Source organism: Perna viridis, chromosome 13 (genome assembly GCF_037379345.1).
Source record: "Perna viridis isolate PV_CMFRI_1.1 ecotype Kerala chromosome 13, ASM3737934v1, whole genome shotgun sequence".
NCBI lineage: Eukaryota > Metazoa > Mollusca > Bivalvia > Mytilida > Mytilidae > Perna > Perna viridis.
The window spans coordinates 36,211,448-36,229,331 of NC_142457.1; the positions used below are offsets into that span (position 1 = coordinate 36,211,448).

At 33.4% G+C, this 17,884-nt stretch overlaps 1 long non-coding RNA gene across 1 annotated transcript; it reads left to right on the forward strand.

Annotated features, from left to right (window-relative positions):
- The first annotated feature begins 8,113 nt into the window (after window positions 1–8,113).
- Window positions 8,114–16,452, forward strand: LOC148600647 (uncharacterized). The gene is made up of 3 exons (XR_015917821.1): window positions 8,114–8,315; window positions 9,858–9,985; window positions 12,551–16,452. It is a non-coding gene; the product is annotated as an uncharacterized LOC148600647 (long non-coding RNA).
- The last annotated feature ends 1,432 nt before the right edge of the window (window positions 16,453–17,884 follow it).

Sequence of the window (17,884 nt, forward strand, 5' to 3'; positions counted from 1 at the left end):
TTAAAAAATAAAGAAAATAGTAAATGAAAGTTAAAAATGGAAATTAGAAAATAAAAATTCTGAAGAGAAGCCCTTCAGAAAAAGGGACATGATTTGCACCTATTGTGGGGTGAAACGACATGTTAAAAGTAGGTGTTTCAAATTACGGGACAAAAAATTGTCAGAATCCCAGTCTGACACCCAAACAGAGGGAAACCATAGTAGGCTGATTTGGAGGCCTACAAGTCAGCCCGTTCTGCAAAACAGGGGCCAAAAGTTAAAGACGAAACTTTTAAAAAAAATTGAAAAGCCTAATTGTCCTAAGAAAAATGTCCTTTCAACCAGTCTAAACAGTTTTTACATTCCTGTAGAAATAAATAATATAAAACTAAATATGCTAGTTGACAAAGGATCGCTTGTATCTATAATGTCAGATGAATAAATAGGGATGCTAGGTATTAGGCCATCTGATCTGTCCAGAGCTGACAACACTCTACACATAGCAGATGGAAATAAATTGAATGTCAAGGGCAAAATAAAATGTTAAATGGAAATATATAATTTTTTCGTTGAACATCCAGTGATTTTTGCTCAGATAAGCAAAATTCAGTGGAATTATTGGCATGGACTTCCTGAAAAAACACAACTGTGACTTAAGAATTTCAGAACCAGTTGTTGTCATAAGTGGTTACACTGTAAAACTTAAATGTCAAAAATCAGACACTTGTGCTAGAATAAAGTTGTCTGAAAATGTTGATATTTACCCTAAAAGTGAAATACTTATAAAAGGTCACATACAGGGAGATTGTTTAGATATATATATATGGTTTGATAGAATCTGACTTTAAAATTAAACAAAAAGGGTTATTGTTAGACAGATCCTGAAATAATTTGATACCTGAAAAAAAGGTTTATATAACAATACTGAATCTTAATGACAAATCAGTGAAGCTAAAAAGGAATCTTATAGTAGGAAACATTGAAATTATAGACATGATATAAACTGAATCTGAAAAACCTGTAATAGGCTATGATAAAATATTACCTGTACATCTTCAGACTTTACTTGAAAATAATTCCCCAGATTTAACCTTAGAAAATAAAGGGGGGATAACTCAACTTTTATTAGAATTTCAAGATATATTTGTTGGTCCAGATGGGAAATTAGGCCAAACTGATGTAGTTAAGCATCAAATAAAAACTGGATCTGTTAAACCAGTAAGAGTTTCTCCTGCGAGAGTTTCAAATACTCAGAAAGTTATTATAGAACAGGAATTAGAAAAAAAATGTTGGATACGGGCGTCATAGAACCCATCTGTAGTCCATGGGCAAGTTACATCTGTTTAGTTCGCAAAAAGGACCAGACAATTCGATTTTGTATTGATTTTCGCAAAACTAATAGTTTATCAAAATTAGAAGCCTGGCCCATTCCGAAAATAGATTCTTGTCTAGATGCCCTATACTCTGTAAAATTGATGTCCATGGTAGACTGTCAATCAGGTTACTGGCAAGTTTTAATGGATAAGAATGATAAACCTAAGACTGCCTTTACAACTCACAAAGGTCTTTTTTCAGTTTAAGGTCATGCCCATGTGACTAAATTCAGCAGCCCAAACATTTCAATGTCTCATGGAAATTTACAGAGGGAAATATATCTCTGTTATTTGGATAACATTATCATTTTTGGTAAGTATTTTGAAGAAGCTATTGAAAATCATTATTAAGTTTTCCAAGCTTTGAAAGCTGCAAATTTGAAATTATAACCATCCAAATGCACTCTATTACAAAAAGAAGTCAATTTTCTAGGTTATATCTATCAGATCAGGGGATAAAATGTGACCCTACTAAGGTTGAAAATGTTAAGAATTGGCCCCTTGACGATAGTATTAAATAATCAGATAACCTTGTATCTTTACACGTTTTCTACCCCTGCCCTTATCATTCAAAATTCTAAAATTTACAATGTAAAGATTTAACTTTTTACATGTAATCAATAGATTAATTGTGACCATAACAGTGTTGTTTACATCCGGGCCGTAGCCAGGTTTTCTGAATGGGGTGGGAATCGATCACTGAGAAGCAATTTTACTTGGTATCTGGTATGATTTCTCTTTAATTACAAGCTAATATGTAAATCAACGTTTTTATACATGTATCTTTTTTTTATACGGGGGTCCAATCGCACCCGATCGCCTTGTATATGCGCACTCTGTTGCTCTTTGCAATGAAATATCATACTGTCTCAAATTATCGTAACTACACATACATGTATATACCAGGATATCACTATCACAATCTAGTTCAAACATATTTACTACAGATTCTTCAGGACAAATAAATCCAGACAGTAAACATGTTTTGCATTAAAATCGCGAGCTAAGGTAGTTGTTATATTTTAATTACATCAATTCAGATATCTCATCAAAAGCCAATGGGGCCCCAAAAACAAGGTAAAAGTAATTAATTATATCAGTATGCATATTACTTTCATTTACGAAAATGTAAAATTTAAAATAATAATAATAAGTAGGCTGGGTATTTTGTCCTTTTAGATCCAGCTCATGTTAAGTCTAGAAAAAACATTTAAAATTTTATTTTCTATTTTTTATTTATACAAAGAAATAAATCACTCACAGAATGTTGTTCATGTGTTTATCACTGTTTTACCATGGCTGTGGTCTTAAGAGCTTTAAATTACTTTATATTAGAACCCAAGTTTCCATAAAGCAATTTGAAATGCATCAGAAGTACATTGTACATGCATAAACACAATAATGTCATAGATCATGAAATTACCCAATGATACATATATATATATTAGATGTAATAGCATACTAGTACGTTGTGGGTTTGTTATGTTTTATGGTTTTTATGTTTTGGAGTTTTCTCGCACTTCCTTATTATTCGCTAGCTTGAGCTTGGTAAAACATACAGTCAGATAATAGTTACATGTATTTCCCCTGTCTTTTAAGGTGTGGTTGTACATGATGTGCCAAGTGATTAAGTTATTCTTCCTAGTCAACATTTAGGTTCAGGAGAATTGTTTGATATCCATTTTACTTGTTGTTTAGATTATATTCCTGCTTCTCCAAGGGAATCCCCTTTTGTCATATTTCTAGTTCCCTTGAGAGGGTAGGCGCATTTACTGCTAGGGAGACATTTGCCCCCAAATTTCCGTGAAGGAATTAGATATAAAACAAGGATTTTGGATGACAGTAACTTAAATAGAATCAGATTATATGGCAGAGACTGGTCCCCTAGTTTATGTGAGTATGTAGACTTGGATTGTGGTTTAGTTGCTATAAATATAGGTGATGATTCAGGGCACCTTAATTGTAAAAAAATCTCATATACATTGCAATTATTTTTGACAGTGTTGGAATACATGCATTTTTAGACTATAGTAAAATATACAGTAGTTACAATGTATGAATGTAGTTCAGATCAATTTTGGTATACACGAGCTGATACTCCTTCCGCCGTCCCGTCCTGACTCTATGACCTAAACGCGACCGACACCTCAAAACATAGAAAATGAACATATTTGTGATCCTTTTGATAGTAACCTATTTCATATTAAACAGTTCATCGCCCATTTTTTTACAGTTCTAGAAAAGGAGGTTGGCCGTTGAATTATAGTCATTTGTTCACATGATAGAAACCTACCAAGGAATGGGGAATTTCTGTTGATACTTTTTCCTGTAGTTTCAAAGACATTTGACAGCAATTTACATTTTAGATGGATTGTTAATTTCTCCCAAATGTTCAAATTGCATAAAGTTTCATAAAATATTTTTATAAAACAACAACTATATGTAAAATATTTCTGTAAAACAAATTATGCATGTACATGTATATACGTGATATACGCAAGTCTGTATGTACATGTATGCACAGGAAACAGCAATTTTGCATCCAGTTGTCGGCCAGTGTTTGCGATCAACCCTTAGACTGGTAATTTTGACCATATTTAATTGCGAAAGAACCACCTAAAGTTGCGGACGAGCTTGCTTTGTTGGTATTTTTCAAAACTAATTATAAATACATTTATTTGTGCCTCATCTAGCTTTTTTTATTGGAACTTTTTTTTTAATTGGAAATATGGAATAACTGAACAAAATCTTGAATTTGCAGTTAAAATGATTGATGTGGATGTAAAGTAAAAGATAAGACATAAACAATAAATCAGAGAGAAAAGACACTCCATATCTTTCAACTACCAGTTATGAAATACTGTGAAAGTACTATTGTTCGTGAGGTACCAATTTTCGAGGTTTTCATGGGTAGGCAAAACCATGAAATTTGGTTCCAAAGAAGATTTCCTTTGAAATGTATACTGAAAACCATAAAACCACGAATTCAAGAATCCAAGAACTTGTGTTTCTTCCCTAATCCACGAATTAAAGTTCTTTCACTGTAGTGTATAACAGTATTAATTTTCATGGTGTACTTATTTTCACAGCAAATATAAAAAAAAAAAACAAAAAACAAAAAACAAACAAAAAAAAAAAAACAAACAAAAAAGTACAGGCATAATTGACTTTTAATTCTATTTAACACTTATCATTCTTTAAAATTTCAAAAAATTGATACACGTTAATATGTTCACTTGACAGAACTCGCGAAAATTAGCAACTTTCAAAATTTAAATAAATGTACATGCACGTGTATACATTAGTTTAACTTATTCATTGTTGATTGGGATAAATTTAGGACAGCTTGGAAACTTTCATGGGGAAAAACAGTCTTATCGAAAGGCAAACTATATCAATTCATGAATTTCTGTAAAAGCACGAATAAAATATCTTATTTTACCAATTTGTCGCATAGAAATATGCAAAACTAGCACCTTTTGTGAAGCAACCATTAAATACCAGTCCTTTCAGTGGAAGCATTTTGTGTGTAAGTCTAGTACATTTGTATTTATTTTATTCAATTTCACAATTCAACACATTTCTTCTAGTACAAACCACACACACACACACACACGCAACAATAACAACAACAACGAAAAGATAATGACCTGTAGAATATCTTTCTGTCATGTTCAATTCTTCTTTTAACATGTTTAAATTACTTGTACATACATGCACCAACTACTAAGTGTACTTGTACCTTGAGTACAGTTGTACATGTACCTTGAATACAGTGGTACATGCTAGTAACTTGAGTACAGTTGAACATGTACACATGTTCATGTATATCTATATGGTACAGTCAAACCCGTTTAAAGTGACATATAAAGGTTGTGCATGATCAAATAACAGCTATGTTCTTTACATACAGCTTAATGTACATTGTACATGTGTACATGTACAGCATAGTCCTCTACGGCATGTTCTTGCTGAATATATGGGGTCACTTAGAAAGGCTTGACTGTATATTTTAGGTATTTTAGGTACTCTAGAATTCCTCTTTTTCTGTCTCCCAAGCATCTCGATATTTGATGACATAACTGGACATTCGGACATGAGCTTAGAAATTTTTGTCAGGTCAAAAAACAAATCTGCCGGTTCGAGTTTTCAACTTGAATCGCCCACCACACTTGAAGAACAACATACTCATGTTTAAGGAGGTACTAGCATATATCAAACTATTAGAAGTTAGACATTTGTCTTTCAACTGAGAGATGATGCAGCCCAATAATTCATATTTTTCTATTTAAGCGAAAATAACAGTATTGTTAACTTCCCTTAGATCTATGTTCAACTGTTTGTCAACTGTATTTGCGATAAGCACCGTTTTGGAAGCAACGGGTTTAACCTGGTGGTACAAATAACTGTTTCTTAAAATTGCTCAAATATTTGTTCGCATTGAATCATGCTTGATTTATAAATGGTCAATATAATAACGTTCGACTTCTCTTTGTTATTTATTTATTTGAATTTTGTGAAATCTAATGGAATTTTAAGTCACCGAAATCTTGCCATATGTTTCCGAAATATATTGAACGAATGCAGTGGAGTTTTTATTCACACTCTTTTCCTGAAAACTATATAGGTAGACAAACTATTTCAACGAACTATGTAGTACAGAATTACCTCTGCTATTTCAACGAACTATGTAGTACAGAATTACCTCTGCTATTTCAACGAACTATGTAACTTGTACAGAATTACCTCTGCTATTCGTGTTTATTTTTGTTCAGTCCATTGTTTTAATCAGTGTGTATATGCTGTGGTTGCCTCGCGTATAAAAAAAAACGTAATATTAAGTTTCTTTTGTTTGAATTACATGTATATCAAATTTAAATGTTGACGAAATTCTTCTGCGAATAAGGGACATATCATTATTTACCTGGGGGGAGGGGGGAGACTTTTTAATCGATCCCCCCGATATTTCACTAGTTTTTTACCCCCCCCCCTAAAACATTTAAAAAAAATGTGATCCCGTCTATTAAACATGCCAAGATTTTAACATTCCTTACATACGTATAAACAGAAGGAAAACGGAAAACAAGAGAAAGGTTAAGAAACAGAAGGAGAAAAGCTTGTCATAGGAAACATATATCAAGTGTTGACCTCAGATTTTTTATTTCAATTCTGAATATAGACTCCAGGTTGAAGAATTAACAAATGGTCTAGATTCAATTCGACCCAGACAGGAATTGGCTGCTATTAAAAAAAAACTATCTGCTTCTGATTTTTTTAAGCAGAAGCAGTTGAAATGTTAAAGAATTCTTACAATAAAAAAATCAAGTCTTCAATTCCAAAACTTCATACTTTGGAAGGAAATTGAATCGTCAGGAGTCGGACTCATTTGATTTAATTAAGGTTTTAGGTCCTGATGGTTATGTTGATGAATGAACTTTTACAAGTGACATATAAAATACATATATACGTTTCTGTACATGTATGTGACAATGAAATAAAATATTTAATGGTGGTAAAATATGTTATGATTTGACTGGTGTAATTCTCTGCTTAACTAAAAATGTTGACCCCGCGCCCTACCTTAAAATTCATGTGCAAAAAAAAAATTATCCCCCTCCTTGTATTTATAAAAAAAATCTGAACCCCCCTTTTTCACATACAGAAAAAAAAATATCCCCCTGCATTTTGACCAGTAAACCCCCCCCCACCTTTCCAAGTAAAAAGTGATAAGTCCCCAAGTTGAAAAATGTCATACGTTTTTGTTTTTATACATAGTGTGCTGATTGTATAACACACACCAGACCTCGACAATTGAGTCAAAAAAGTAATCTGTGTTTCTGATTTATCTTTTCCGAGATGAAATAACAATGCAGGGTGGAATCAGGAATTGAGAGAATTCTGATCCAGAAATGTATAGCGGGGATTCCCAGTATCACAGGCGCGTAGCTGCCGTTAGGCAAAAAAGCTTTTGCCTGCACTTAATTTTGCCGATTTTTTTTTTGATAAAATACATCCAGGAGAGGCATAAATGATGCTCTAAAACACTATCTCCGCGGACCCCCTGCCGTAATTTTGCCTACATTTCAATTTGGCCTCAGCTACGCGCATTTATCATTTGCTTTATTTAGATCACCCTCCACCACAAAACTAACAGGCCAAATTTTCCAACAAAATTAGTGGTTTCAATCACAAGAACCACTCTGGATCCGCCACAGTAGGTGCCTATGTAAATCTTGGGTTGTATTCTTTCGTATTCTTCAACCAAATTTAAGTCTATTTTTAGAATGCTTACCCAACCGGCGCACCTGTTCCTTGCTCTCAGTTTTTGGTGGAGTCCGCCAATTGCTTGTTTGCTTTTGTTTCTTTGTACGTGTTACTTTGGTTATTTTATGTTCTTTGTTGTGTTTGTCTGTTTTCTGTATCTGATTTCTGTCCTTGGATTGTATTCTTTTGATTTCTGCTCGAATATTGGTTCTCTTGATTACTCATATAACTATATAGTTACTCCTCTCCTCAGTCCTCAACTACATGTATTCTAGCTTTTTTATTTACATGTATTTTGCAGATGAAATGGTTTGTACGTTGATAAATTCACATATGACATATAAAAAAAAACATTTGACGAAAATGAGTATACACCCCTTCTCAAAAATTTATTATGAATACGAATATACATGTATGTATTTTTCAATTTAAGACGTCCGCATGTGAGCAGAACAATAAACATACAATAATTTAGAAAGTATCTTAAGCATCTAAAGTACCAAAAATTAAAAAGGACTAGTTGCACTACCGGAAGTTATAAAGCTTGACATGTCGATGTTACGTCAACCATGAACTCCCCTGCGTCAGCCGACTTCTTCCACGAATTTGTATATAAGAGGCAATGGGGCAGCGTTCAGCACTGAATACCCTAGACTATGAATACTCTGTGGAGGGACGGCGGGATACGACGTTTTGAGGGTAATTTTATTTATATGTAATGACAAGGTACCTATAAAATGCCAAACGAAACGAAATCTACAAATTGCGAAACGAAACTGTAAAATTCGAAACGAAACGGAACAGAGAAAAAAAATATAATGTGAATTGTAACCATATACACATATATGTACTTGAAATAAATCTAGATGTATACAGCAATAAATATTCCAAAAGGATTAACCAAGATTAGCGTATCTATGTATATGTACATTTATGTATGTAAGGATGTGCTACTCTTATTCATGTTCATAGCAGAGTGAATGGCTTCTTCTTCTTTTTTTCATATTCTAGGTGTAATCTTCTGCGTACTTTTCAGATATGTATGTAGTATATGAATTTTCACTTGGTTTATATATGAAAAGTTCCTACTCATAACAAAACCTCACTTGGAAAGTCTACACTGCAATTTTTTTTTTTTTTTTTTTGAATGAATGAAAATGTATTTATGGCTTATGATCGCAGTATTTCATGTAGTAGCCATCCATATGTCTTTTTGTAACCTCGTCCATGGCTACTTATCAACCTCAGTTGTGTATAGTCACATGCATTGACTAAAATTATTCAAAAAAATAATAAAATGTCTTCTGTTATGATTATAGATTTTGATGTTGGCTGATTAAAGTCAAATCAAGGGACGATGCAACAATAATTCAGCCTTGATGCCTCCTTTTTAAACTAGGACAACAAGCATATATCAGGGGTTTTCCTGACTTTAGACCATTATGGACCCACAAAATGGGCCAATGGTTCATTTTATATAGGAGCCTATGAAATATTCAGGATTTCAGTGGAGCATTTGAATGAAAGATGGGCCCTTGCAAAATTTTAATGGGCCAGAAATCTCTTGATACTCTCATAACTGACACATAAACAGTTTATTTTGGTGCCTTATCAAGGGGCCTAGCCAAATAAATGACCAGTTTAATTCTATCTCAACACATTTTCCTGTATAACTGAAAGGGCCCATCCCAGGATAATCCCTGATACATACATGTATATATAAACTATTTATATAAATTCTAGGAAACTCGTTTCAACCCTTACGTGACAAAATGATGATGACTTCAATGATTTTTTTCCGCCGTTTCGTTTCGTACTTTACAATTTCATTTCAATTCGTTTCATTTTGTTTTGTTTTATTTCATTTAGTTTAGTTTCGTTTCGTTTTAATTTCGCATTTTATAGGGAACCTGTAATGACATGGAGTCGCATAATGTTTATTTACCTACATTTGTAAATGTATGTTGCAAAAAACATATCACATAACAATTTCGTCAAAACACACACTACAGCAATAATAAGGAATGAGTTATCAAAGAAACCCATATTCTAGTGGAAATCAAAACAGTGTAATCCAGGGACAAAGACCAGACATGGAAAACAGACAAACACAACAAAGAACATAAAGTTATTAAAGTAACACATTCAAAGTAACAAAAGTAAATGAGCAACTCAGACTCCACTGAAAACTTTGAGCATGGACCAGGTGAACTGGTAAGTAAGCATCTTTTGTTTTTCTAGGAACACCTGATTAGCTGCTCATAAGAAGTCAAGTTGAGGTTGGGCGAAAGAGGAAAGGATAACAATGACACATTGAACTAGTCAGTTTTCATGGTGCAGATGGATACGTGGAATGTTACTCTTTACAGGTACACTCCTTAAGATGTTTAGGTTTCCTGCACACGCAATACTTAAATACACACACGATAAACGAACGCTTCTGTTGTGCATTAACACACGAGAATAAACAAATGCTTACTGTGCATTTAAACGCACAATAGAAAAACGATGAAAAATAATAATATTAACAAATAACGACAAAAGGAAAAAAAGAAAATAGAATTAATGAAAATATATAAATTGATAAAAGCAAAAAATATAAAAATAACAGCTGAATCAAGGAAATAATCAAAGTACAAAAATACTTGAACTCTTTAATCATGCAATTTAAACGAATGCTGGTATTGTGGGTTCAAACAAACGCTCCCAGCATGTATAACCTGGCAGCCCAGGTAATATTTGCATTCCACAAGTTTCTCTCAAATACATGTATAACCCCTGGTCACCAGTGACGTCTTCTGTCTTTTGGTTGACTGAGTAGATATGACGTTATTTTATCTATCAAATTACTTAGATTACCTTTCAGTACAAATGCACAATAAATTAGTTAATTTAGATAATTTCTAAGTCTATGTTTTAGAAATCCTAGGGTCGCTTATGATATTGACCAGGGAATCAGATTACCAGCATGTGGACCTGGGGTTAGGGAGGTAATCCAAATTGAAAGGATATTAGTCGCTAGAACGTTGGAATGACTCCTTATATGCAAGCTTCAAAGTGATACTGATGTTAAAGGGAAATAACTCCAAAAAAGGGTTCAACCTATATAACAAACTCAAAAGATGCAAGCCCTCAGTGACTCTGCTCTTTTGAAGTATCGATTCAATGTTTCAAGAGGGTATATTGAGGATTTTATTTTTATTATTATATAAGGTGGGGAAATATTTGACATGATATCTTCTTAATCTATTGCGAACCAAGATACCTTTAGATAAAATATTCAAATTCAAATATGAAAAATAATCTCTGTCATGACATGATACAGTACAGCTAACCAATACGTTTGCCAGTTTTATAACTACTTAACCTTTTTAGAGTTAAAAATATATTCTTTATTAGAATGTCTTATAAGACTTCAAGCTTCCCGTTTTCATTTTGTTACTTTGTTAAGCATAAAATGTACAGATCTATACAGTTTTGAACTATGTTAGCATATAAGATTGTTCCTTAATGCAGAAGTAGGAATATTTGTATTACATTAAAATTAAGCTGGGCCTTACAATACTCTATCATCAATATATGTCATCATAATGTGATATTTGGTAACCTTATTAAATATTAACATTACTGAAAATTTTGGTAAATTAAAAGCCTAGCATCTCCTACAAAACAGACAGAATAAAATTTCTTGTTAAATCTGATATATTAATTCTTTAAGTAGCACTCGCGGTAAGAATCATGCAAAATGTGATTCACAGGTAAAAAGCATACATATTTTTATTTTTGATATTTTGTTTGAATTGCCATAGTAAACAGACATTAACGTTCAGTTTATCATATAACCGTGTTCTTAAGAGATAAAAATTATAGGAATGCCCTGTAGATTTCATAATTAAGGGAGATAACTATGTAAATGACACTCAAATACAGTAGAATCTATTGGATTTTCAATGTTGATTATCTCCTAAGAGCAGGCAGATTTGAATGAATAATTACACATTTCATAGAATAGACCCATAAAACAACTTAATTACGAAAATAAAAATATGTAACCTTTTTGGGGTGTATCGCATATTTCAAATTTTGCATGATTCTTACAAAGACAGTCACTTAAAATATTGGCAGATGATACACAGCAGTTAGTGTAATATCATGTAAAAAATTTAAGAAAGTTGAATGATGGGAAAAATTGGGGATACTCCAGGTCTACTACCTTAAGAGAATACTCAAAATTTAAGAAAAAAAAACAATTGCTGATATTTTGCTCCCAAAAATGAGTTAATATGGAGTTACTAAGGCATTCCTATATCAGGGAGAACCATGAGCTTTACAACACATGTACTGTCTGTGCTAGTCTCATTAAAATAGTAAAGGACATTAGGTTTATAGAATGTCTTTCTATAAGTGGTTCATAAACTCAACAATCTTTTAAGAATTTCAAAATGTTTGTCTTCATGGCTAGTTCTGTATTATGTCCATTGTTAATGAAGTTACCAGAGTCAGAACACTGATGCATGTACTGTGGAATGTTTTATTTACAGATAATATGATCAATACCATTTTCCATTCAAGCTGGGGTATATAATGATAACTGCAGTTTTTGCAGTAGTGTTTATCTGGAGAAAAGCCTGATTACTCAGAAGTCTGTTGTCTACCACTTTTTCCAGTTGTTTCCAGGATATTTTTTGATATTGTTTAAGGAGCTAGACCTAGAATAAGGGGCACAACTCTTGCAAATTATTGGAACATTTCTATTCTGCATTTTACATCAATCTCATGTAAGCATGTATGTAACTTGGACTGATTTCGTTCTGTTTCAAATGAAAGCTCGATAGGCTTTGATGAAATTGAATATTATACATATCACTGATTTCAATAGTTATGTCCCTTATCCTAAGTCTACCTCCTTAAATGTTTTCTTAATACTATTACAGACTCCAGATGACAACACTTTAAAGAGCTTACTGAGACCCAACATTGAAAAAACCAGTTAAGATGGTTGTCTACAGTAGCTTACTGAGAGCCAACATTGAAAAACCAGTTAAGATGGTTGTCTGCAGTAGCTAGCTGAGAGCCATCATTAAAAAACCAGTTAGGATGGTTGTCTACAGTAGCTTGCCGAGAGTCAACATTGAAAAACCAGTTAAGATGGTTGTCTACAGTATCTTACTGAGAGCCAACATTGAAAAACCAGTTAAGATGGTTGTCTACAGTAGCTTGCCGAGAGCCAACATTGAAAAACCAGTTAAGATGGTTGTCTGTAGTAGCTTACTGTCATACTGAGAGCCAACATTGAAAAGCTAGTTGATGATTGTTTACAGTAGCAAAACATAGTCTGTAAGAGACATCACCATCATACTAAGCTACTGTTGGTGAGGAGAAGGTCTGCTTGGTGTTAGCATTAAGTACCTTATTAGAGCTGAGTAGTGAAAGGTAATTCATGATACAATATACATAATAAGCCTTTGGAGCAATACAAAAATATCATGATATGTATCATCATTCAACATTAGCCTTACATTAACAGCAGTCATACTATATTTAGTCATTTTTTAAAGAAGCCAAATGCTTATTATCTGGATTAACATTGTGTAAGGGCATTTATGATTTGTATAACCACTCTTTTGCACATGTCATTTATTTTCAGTTATACAGCAAAAGTAAAACAGAAATAGTAGAAAGGCAAAATCTAAGTATCACTATTCACGGCAGACTTGGAGAGGCAAAGTCTTAAGTATCACTATTCATGGCAGACTTGGAGAGGCAAAGTCTAAGTATCACTATTCATGGCAGACTTGGAGAGGCAAACTCTAAGTATCATTATTAATGACAGATTATACAATACAGGTTTTGATCTGACCAACAATCCAGGGCTCACACTACTGGGTGATTCGAGCAAAATAGTTGTCCTAGGATTGCTCACTTAACCCTGAGACAACACCAAAAGCTACTAGAGTGAAGTCACTGTTGCACTCTCATTTTCAGACCTCGCCCATTATTTGGACTGTACTGAGTCTTTAGCGGTATTTTGACCAGCTTTATCTCTCTTCCAATAACAATATAAAGAAGAATGGCGCCTGTTCAAGAAAAACGAATTTAAAAATCTTCAAAATCTATTGAATATTAGGTTACAAGCAAGTATTTTAATCAGCTTTTAATTTCTAACATTTAAGACCAGGTACAGAATGAACATTTGTCACTCCAGGTTACGATGGATTGCAACAAAACTTTGCCCAAATATACCTTACAATATATCCTTGTCAATATTGTATGGGGATATTTGATCTGCCAAAAACCATGGACAATGAAATTAAAAAAAAAGACTATAGGGGGTCAAATTGACGATTTTTGGAAATAACAAATAGGTTTAGCTAAAGTCTGACAAGGTAAGATTGATCAGCATGATGAGACTGACCTTTGCCGAAAATATTCATCTGCACCATGAAAACTGATTTGTTCAAAGTGTCATGGTTTTCCTTTCCTCTTTTGTCTATCCTGGACTTGACTTTGTATGAGCAACTCGGCGGGTATTTCTAGAAAAGCAGAGGAAGCTTACCCTACCGGTGCACCTGTTCCATGCTACCAGTTTTTAGTGGAGTCTGAGTTGCTTATCTACTTTTGTTACTTTGTGTGTATTGTTTTTGTTACTTTATGTTCTTTGTTGTGTTTTTTCTGTTTTCCATGTTTGGTCTTTGTCCCTGGATGACTTTCTTTTGATTTCCACTATAACCTTGGTTCCCTTGGTTACTCTTTGCTGTATATTTCTGTTTTCCATGTCTAGTCTTTGTGCCTGGATTACATTATTTTGATTTCCGCTATAACTTTGGTTCCCTTGATTACTTGTTGTTGTGTTTGTCTGTTTTCCATGTCTGGTCTTTATTCTTTGATTACATTCTTTTGATTTCCGCTGGAATCTTGGTTCCCTTGAATACTCTTTCATAAAGCCCAAATAGATCTTTCAATATATCCTTATCAGTGTTGTATGGGGATTTTCGATCTGCCAAAAACTATGGCTAATGATACTAAAAGTAGACTATAGGGGGTCAAATTAAAGATTGAAGATTTTTGGAAATAACTTGTAAACAAATAGGTTTAGCTAAAGTCTGACTAGGTAAGATTGGTCAGCATGGTGAGACCGACCTTTGTTGAAAATATCCATCTGCACCATGAAAACTGATTTGTTCAATGTGTCATAGTTTTCCTTTCCTCTTTTGCCTATCCTGGACTTGACTTTGTATGAGCGACTCGGCGGGTGTTTCTAGAAAAGCAGAGGAAGCTTACCCTACCAGTGCACCTGGTCCATGCTCCCAGCTTTTAGTGGAGTCTGAGTTGCTTATCTACTTTTGTTACTTTGTGTGTATTGTTTTTGTTACTTTATGGCTACTTTGTTGTGTTTGTCTGTTTTCCGTGTTTGGTCTTTGTCCCTAGATAACTTTCTTTTGATTTCCACTATAACCTTGGTTCCCTTGGTTACTCTTTGTTGTATATTTCTGTTTTCCATGTCTAGTCTTTGTGCCGGGATTATATTCTTTTAAATTTCCGCTATAACTTTGGTTCCCTTGATTACTTGTTGTTGTGGTTGTCTGTTTTCCATGTCTGGTCTTTATTCTTTGATTACATTCTTTTGATTTCCGCTGGAATCTTGGTTCCCTTGAATACTCTTTCATAAAGATCTGTTGAATTTTATTGCCCTTGAAGAGTAAAAAAATAACTATGAGAGATTTGTTTTATAAATGAAAACCCAATTGAAAACTAAGATACACACTATTGATTAAATGATTCTTGTGACAATAGTAAACAGAAGGTCAAGAGGTCAACTTTAGAACCTCTAGATTTTTTGTTATTTTCTTTGTAAAAAAAATTAACAGCTCTCATGACAATTCCAATTGTATGCACAATAAACAGATCCTTCAGTGGTGTAAATTTCAGAAAAAAAAATTGTAGACTGAATTATCTATTATTGATGCAAATTTTAGAATAATCTGTTGACTCCTTAGAGTTATGTCCCCTGAAAATGTCATTAATGACAAGGTTTTAAACCACTTTTTCCTGTTTTTGAAGCAGATTGATGATTAATGTAAATTGATGAAAAAAAATGTTTCTGGTTAATAAGTCAAATGTATATTGTGATATCATGTCAGTCTGTCTGTCTGTCACCCGTTAGGTTTGAAGGTAGCTTTTATATATCAGGTTGGTTAGTCAAGTGTATATGGTGATTCCATGTCTGTCAGTCTGTTGCACTATAGTTTTGGAGGTGTTTGTTTTACCTTTGGTTAATTAGTCGAGTGTATATGGTGATTCAATGTCAGTCTGTGTGTTTGTCTGTCTGGTTTTGAGATATTTTGTATACCTCTGGTAAATTAGTCAAATGTATATAGTGATCTCGTGTCTGTCTGTCTGTAACATGTTAGGTTTGGAGGTAGTTTTTTTATACCTCTGGTTAATCAGTCAAGTGTATATGGTGATTCCTTTTTGGTCAGTCTATCTGTCTGTGTGTCTGTTTGCTTTTGAGATATTTTGTATAGCTCTGGTAAATTAGTCAAATGTATATATATTGATCTCGTGTCTGTCTGTATGTCTGTAGCATGTTAGATTGGAGGTAGTTTTTTATACTTCTGGTTAATAAGTCAAGTGTATGAAGTGATCTGGGTGTCAGTATGTCTGTCTGTTAAGACAGGTTTGGGTGTTCTTTTTTAAATATAAAAGTCATTAGTTCATTGGTTACAGATTTTATGCAAGTACAATGTTTTTATTCTTGTTCTATTTTCTGGACATTTGTCTCTCCAGTGGTGTGGAAGAATGTGTTGGACAAAATCTTAGTCTGCTTTCATCTCAATTGTTCCATGTTCATCTTGACTGTGTATATATCATCTTCCAGTACTATGTGCATGGGGCTGTTTGAGATGATGGCTGCATTTCATCATCATCCATGGATTCAGCAACTGAGGACCTGCCACAAATATTTTTTTCGCCTTAATCTTCCTGAATGGATTTAGACTCTCACTGTCTACAAACCAGCCTGACTTCTTTATGTTCCAGAATGTATATAGACCACCCTGACCCTCATGATAAACTTCTGATGTTCAAGTATCTTTTTTAAAGTAAATCGGAAGTGATAAATGCTTTCCAATGGCAAATCTGAAGGGTGTATGCTTTTTTGATATAACAATTGACATTTCAATACACATGTTAAAAAAAACTGTGCTACTTACTAACTGTTACAGTCTGTGGCATCAACATTTTACCTACTAGCTCGAATAGTCAATTTCAGTATATCTTTATAAGAATGCAACTGAAATTCTCAGACTTTTCACCAACACGAATCAATTTTTACTAGCCTCAGGTTTTGGGCTAACGACTAAAAGCACAGATTGAACTAATTAAGGAAAGTCACTATACTTATTTATCTATGTATGTTATTTTGTATGAATTACATAATGTGAAACCTGTCTAAACCTACATCCTTCAAATTTAAATTGGCTCCTCTAAGACTTGTATAGGTTGTTGGTTTTCTAAGGTTCCAAAATCTACATTTACACTGATATAAAGATCTTTATAAAAAAGTATCTGCTTTAGACAGGTTTCACTGTATATGAAATATCTAAGTTTTGTGTTGTGCCTTTTGTTTCAAATAGTTTTTTTTGTTTGTTTGTTTGTTTTTTTTAATTATCTCCCTTAGACCACACATTTTAAGCTTCTCTCAAATTAATTCTTTTTTCCATCGGATTGTTATTGGGGGCTTCTTGCTTGTTAGAAACCAAGGTAAAGTCAAGTCCAACTCAATATCCAGATGAGGCACTGACCATATTTTGCTGATGGAGGGCTAGGATAATTAGGAGATTAAAATTCAGAATCCTCCACAAAAAATGTTCTTACTCAATCACTCTGACATTTCAATATTGTCTTTCTTATCAGCATGAGATATTGATATCTGCTGAGTTAAGGGGATGATATCATTCAAGGACTGATCACATGGGCAATATTCAAACGGTCATTAATCTGTTTATCACATGTGTTTTTTGGCAGTCCTTTAAGAAAGAAAAACCATAAATGACTAGCAGATACATTGTGTGGTATATTCTTTTGACATAAAGTCAAGCTTACAACTTACTTTTATTTTCCTACTTTATAGGAAGCTGGGCATCATATGTACATGAAGAAATATGGTTACTGTCAGGGAGACTACAAAGGGAGATAAACCAAATCAAGTATGTTTCATGTTTATAAATCGTAAGCACAACTTCTCCCTTAACATCTCAATGGATTTT